Below are 6,661 nucleotides of genomic sequence, written 5' to 3'. Positions count from 1 at the left end.
ACTCTTTCTTATACTTTTTGTTGGAGCTAAAGATGGCCATAAATTGCCAGTTCCAGGCTATCATTGAAGTCAGCAACTAAATCTGCGTCCCATTTGTGATTTTTGAGAAATCATGTGTCTGACTTCTCAGAGATGAAATATCTCTACTATGTTGTATTTAATTATTGTGTACTGGTGATGGTTCAGCTTGCTTCCTTCCATGCCTGGACATCTTAACCACATTTAAAATCGAGAAAACAGGTTTAGCTTTTACCATAAGGAATCCACTTAAAGAGTGCCTACTTAAGAGTGACTGCCACCAAACTCTTAAGAGCTTGATAGTAGTAACTGTTATATATATATAGAGCTTGATAGTAGTAACTATCCTAACCCTAACCCTAACCCTAACCCTAACCCTAACCCTAGCCCTCGCCCTCGCCCTCACCCTTATATATAAGAGCTTGATAGTAGTAACTGTTATATATATATATAGGGTTAGGTTATATATATATATAGGGTTAGGATATATATATATATATATATATATATATATATATAGAGAGAGAGAGAGAGAGAGAGAGAGACTTAATGGTATGGTTTAATTCATTAGATTGCTTCCAAATTTTGACCCTTCATACTTGTATCATTTGAACACTTGATGTTTATTTTTGGCTGTGCACCAGACTCTGAACAGGTTGATTATTAAATCTCTCAAACCAGTGGTGTTACCTGCCTTCAGTGTGAATAGTCATTATTGTTAGTCCTTAACATGAAAGAGGTGTGTTACTTGCTCAAAGATTGCATGTTTTCTTCAAATTCTTATTTGTTTTACTTTTAAGATCTAGGACTGCTTTATATTGATTGTACCATGTAAATAATTAGGTTGCAATTGTGGTACCATGAAATCTCTATATATGATTAACTATGATAGTTACAAGTCCTTCAATGTTAAAATATGTGTGGGGTTGTATACATATACTGATATCGAAAGTCTACCTGTAAACAAACTCTAAAGACACATTAAATTATTTTAATAGTTAAGAAAAAAAACCAGATCAGACCCAACATGTATCAGTAGGGGGGTTAACTGAAAAAGTTTTAACCATTCAAGCCAGGTTTATCATTTTGATCTACTATAATCATCTCTCCAATGCAATCTGATTAGTAACCAGGTGATTCCCATCCCTCTATTATGGACAGAGGGTAATCACCTGAGGTTTATTGCCTCGGTAGATCTCATAAATGTATCTTGCCTTTAAACATGTATCTTCCATTCTTTCTAAAGTTTAGAATAGTGTTATCATCTATTTCCTTTGAATCTGGTGACCCTAGAAAGGGACAATGCTATTTCTACTTTATCCTTTCTTTATTCTGTGAACACAATGATATCCCATCAAGATAATGAGGGGTTTATTGCTCATTCCTCAGATATATTAATGTATTTCCTTAACACTTGGAAACTTGACTTGTATTCACGCTAAAAGCTGCTCAGGTCTCATTCAAAATCACTAAATTTTAATGATATACCATGAAGTGTGACAATTTTATTTTACCTCACTTTCCCTAGATATATTATCATTTATTTTCTTAATATATTGAAAGCTGGTGTGTATTATTGTTAAAAGCTGTTCTCATCTCATTTAAAATCACTAAAGTAAGCTTTAATTGTATCAGATGAATTGTGATGATTTTATTTGTATAAAGCCTTTATTATTTATTGGTTCCACATTTTTCTGCTTACTGATAACTATTTAGCTTTTCTTTTATAATTGTGATTTGTGTTTATTGAATTTCTGGGGTCAGGCATGGATAAAAATCCAACTGCAGTCTCCAAAATGCTCTGTGCCATCAGACACACACTGGGAAGTGGCCCACTGAAAGGGTAGTGGCAGCTCCCAGACTTCTGTGAAGCAGCAGGGCCCCAGAAATGCCAAACCCCACTGTCCTGCTGGGAAGAGTCCTGGGTGTGGTGTCTGAGAGGAGTGCTTGGGGGCTGTCTGCTCAGGAATGATGTCTCTGTCCACTTCCATAGGTGAATCCTCATTGATGCTGAGAGACAGCGGCATGGAGTCTGAACCCTGCCATTCCCGGCTTTTGCTCAAGGATCCTCCAGATGCCCACCCCAGTAAATCCCCTAGTTATACTGCCAATCTCTTACTGAATCTGTTCTAGACCACGTGGTACACAGGGTGGAAGCTCTTGTCAGTTTTTCCCTGTGATCTGTTATCTCAGGCACAGAGAGAAGAATCAACTCTGAAGGTGCTGACCTAAACTGGGAACAAGAAGAGAATGTATAATTAGGAAAATATAAAATATTGGAAATAGGACTTCATTTTTAAGCCTCATCCTGGAAAGAATACAAAAGCACATATAATCAGATTTTCAGTGGTTTATTTTTGTTGTTTTGTTGTCTGGTTGCATACTGTTGCTTTGTTTTCCTCTGTCTTGTTTTCGTGCATGTTAGTGTCTCCACAGGTCTGTCTGAATAGGACAGGCTGGATGAACTATCTGTAGGGAAAAAAACTGGACCGACAGTTCTGGGGGGACTTTGGGTGGGGGGGTAGGGGGGTAAGGAAGTAGTGTTAACAAACACAGGGACAAGGGAACAACATGGGACCCCAAATGGTAGAGAGGGGGGAATGGCAGGCCTGGTGGGGAATGATCAAGGGTAAGGTTGTGTAGACAAGAGGTATACTCTAGCCCAGGTGGCAACGAGGCATGGTAGTAGGGCAGGAGGAAAGTCAAGGGAGATGGAGGAAAGAGCTAGGAGTCAAAGGGCATTTATGGAGGTCTAGACAAAGACATGTACATGCAAATATATATAGGAGGATGGGGAAATAGATCGATGTGTCTATATTTATAGGTAAAGCCCTGTCTGTTAAACAACTCTTCCCCCCTCCTTGCTCTGCTGTGCCTCTACACGTGAAGTCATGACACCTGACTGGTCTGCACTCTTCTGAACGTTCTCTGTCAAACAGAGTCTCTCTTCAGAATCTTGCATTTCTCGCAGAGTTAAAACCTTGTCTTGTCTGGGGACCAACTTTTCTAGTTGGCAACTTCTTCCCTGAAACACGGTGGCACTTGACTCACTTGACTTACCCTGAGGTTTTCCTTAGCAATCAGGCACTGGATGAAGTGATGGTGTTGCTTGTAAGAGCGGTGGGGTTTGTGATGATCTTGGCCAAGGTGGGGAAAGTCATGGCTGATGAACATTAGTAGGGAGTCAATGCCAACTGCAGACATCCTGCCAGAGGCCTCAGGGCATATGTACATTAATGAAATACAGGGACAAGAGTGAAGGGCAGTCTCTGGTCGAGCTTACCGCTGCCTGTCCTTAGTATCTGTTGGACATTGCAACAATTCACAGAGCCCAGAAACATGAGGAAATCTACTCAAGGGAGGAGTGGGTGGAAAAAGGCACTGGATGGCATCATGGAAGAGGTGGATATTTGTGGGATAACCAATCCCCAACTCCTTGGGACAGATCTAGTATTAATTCTTCTAAAACATTTATTTACCACATATGAAAATGACCAAGGACATTGAGAAGGTTGATTAAATGGCGTCAGTGTATAAAAAAGCAATGTGTTTGGAGAGTGTGGGGTAATGAGGACACTGTGGGGTGAACCTGATGGTTTCAAAGAACTCTATACTGCCCATCCTCTGATGCACAGGATATATGGGAGCCTCAGTCAGGGCAGGAGCAATGAAGGGCTGGAGGGGAAGAATACTTGGCTCAGAAATGCTGGGCTGTCCTTTGACCATTCACAGACACCTCCTAGAAAACGTGCTCTCTCATTCAAAACTAACACACAGATGAGTTCAAAAGAAGAATTGCCCTATGATGGCCTCAGAAGAAACAAAGGAGCCTCTATTTATAAGCACAGGGCTTCCTCCTATGCAAATCATTCTTCAGGCAGTAGGTTAAAATCCCAGCCTTGGGCACTGAAGGCTATCAGTTCTCTTCTGACAGGGCTGTGGGTCCCTTGGGAAAGTACAACTGTAGGCTAAAGATGCTTGTATTACAATTAAATAAAACTATTTAATATGCACCTATAAAATTCTGACACGTGGATTTTTAAATGTTTGTGAGGGGTGGGGACAATTTGCAATCAAAACGCAAGGCAAACAGTGGACAAGATGTTTGCTCAAGTGAAGCACCTCTCCTTACTCTGCACAAGGTAGCACAATGCTCCAGGCCCTCAAATGTGTCCTCCGAAAACCATCACTTGTTTAGTCCTGATTCCCAGCCAGTGTCTGAGGATGTCCAGGGCATTAAGACAAGCCAGGTTTTGAGATACACAGGACAGCTCCGATGCACAACTATGGCTTGAGGACATTGTGATGTGATTGCTAGTTCATGCTGGACTGTGCTGACTTTATGGAAATCCCAGCCACCCTTTCCTCTCAAAACCCTTACTGGACACAGATTTGCATCATAGCTGAGAGATCCCTCATCTTTGCCTTGTCCCCTCTGTGTGTATCTGACTCCATTTGTGTCCTTCTGCACTTTAGAAATGGGAGCCAGTTTCCTCACCTTACAATGCAAAATTTATAATTGAGCAGTTGATACAAACCCTGACATCGTGAAAATCTCCAATGGAAGCTGTAAGATGGAGAGGAAGCCAGTTCTTAACTCCCCTCCACACTGTCTGCCAGACTGAGTCCTGTGAATCAGAGTCCTGAGCAATCCCTGAAGTCCATACCTCCCTTTAGGGAGGTTTGTGTACAGATTCTTACACATTCCCTATTCCGTGTCTCCATTACTGAACTAGATTGAGGCTGTCCATTTGAAGATAAAAAATGTTCTTGGCTTTTCTCTGGTGACTGTCAATCAGGAATTCACAGTGTGTAGGTAGGATATGGAATAACTATTACTCACTTCAGGCCCTTCATGGAATTGGCTGATGACATCCATGCCATCACTGCTGGGGAGGGGTCCACAGGTTGGACTGCAGAATCTCAGAAGGGCTCTAGTCTGCCTCAAGTCTCCCAGAGCCACCAGCTGCATTGGACCATGCAAACACAAAGACATCCTGATCAGGAAAACCATCACACATGGTTTCACTCTCTTGTTCAACACCTTTTCTGTTCACTTTTAATATTGCCACAAGGGCATCTTAGGTCAGCAAAAATTCCACTGTGACTTATGTATAATCTTAGCTTTCCAGTAAATGGGGAGAACTGGACATCCTATGGGGTGTGTCCTCTCTCCTAGAGTTGAATACCTTTGCTAGTCTGGTTTTCATCAGCAGAATAACGTGTCATTGTGTGTGTAATTTACTATGAAAGTAGCTGACAGCAGAAATAGTGTCCTGGAGGAAGTAGCTGGCAACTAAATCTGTGGGAAAATATGATTTATTATTATCACATTTAACTGTAGTGTTAAGTCACACAAGAAACCAATAGAAACAGAGGACACCATATGATTCCCCCCCACCCCCCAGAATATAGGCCCTCTCATCTATAATATACAAATACCAAGATGTAGAAGTTAAAGACTCCAAAACAGGAAGTTATGGTCTCATGTGGTAAACTATAGCAACTGTGGGGGAAACAGATGAGGTAAAAACAGAAGAAGGTCGATCCTGGAAAGAGAGCAGAAATTTCTCCTGGACCCATATTGCCCCTGAGGGAGAAACGTGGATGTTTGTAAGGCCACACCTCAGACCTAGGTTCACAATGTTTCCCTAAGAATGACAGAACTTCAGTTAATTACCTCTAGCTTTAGCGGAGCTCCAGACAAAACTTACACTCATCAAACACAAGAGTGCTGGAATCCACCTGAGGGTGCTAAAAAGGTAAGTGCAGAGTTGTTTTCTCCCTTGTCAGACCAATGCCAAGAGAGAAAGAAAATCAACAGCACATCAGTAGAGGCTGGAAGACCTTGGCGTCCAGAAAGTAGAGAACCTCAACAATGATAGTCCTGAATTGAACCTCTAATTCCATTCCCTCCTCTGATCTTGGTTTTACCATTTGAAATCATGTGATCATACCTTGAAACTCATGAATTTAGAATAGCAATCAGCTGTGCCTCCCACGTTGGAGATTTTAAGCTTTAAGTTCAACACAGTAATTTGGTTCCTTTGAGAACACCATCACAGGAGACTCTATGAAACTGAAGTAACGCTGGGACGCTGCTGAATGTCAGAAGCCCTTGCCATTTCCCAATTCCTGCTATATGACAACATGCCCAAATTTGAGTGGAGCCTCCTTTGTAGGTGTTTTTTGTTTTGTTTTTGCTTCATTGTTTTGTGTGCGTGTGTAATTGTCTAGTTACACTCATGTCTATGTCCTAATGTGCTTTGTGGTCTCTCTGGTACTTTTTTGGCATGTATAGCATTCTATTGTGTGCATGTATCAACGTTTCTATAATTTGAATAAGTGATTGTCATGAAACCTTACAAAGTGATGGAAGAATATACTGTGAAATTTTCAGTCAATAATGTTGGCACTTAATAGTGACCTTTTCCCAGTCTCCCATTTCCCCTGAGTCTGATTGGAAAGTATTTATCTGAGCGTCATGAGAACTCTGATGCAGGGACACCTGACAGAGTCATTTCCTGCCCTTAAGGGACAGACTGTTTGTTGCTGTAAGACAGACTATATTCTCCCATTACAATATACTATTTGAATTCACAGATACCAGAAGTAGGCACAGAACTAATATTCTTAAATTAGA

This window comes from Tenrec ecaudatus (genome assembly GCF_050624435.1).
Source record: "Tenrec ecaudatus isolate mTenEca1 chromosome 2 unlocalized genomic scaffold, mTenEca1.hap1 SUPER_2_unloc_10, whole genome shotgun sequence".
Lineage (NCBI taxonomy): Eukaryota > Metazoa > Chordata > Mammalia > Afrosoricida > Tenrecidae > Tenrec > Tenrec ecaudatus.
The sequence above is the reverse complement of the archived record's forward strand: the minus strand, read 5'-3'. Positions refer to the sequence as shown.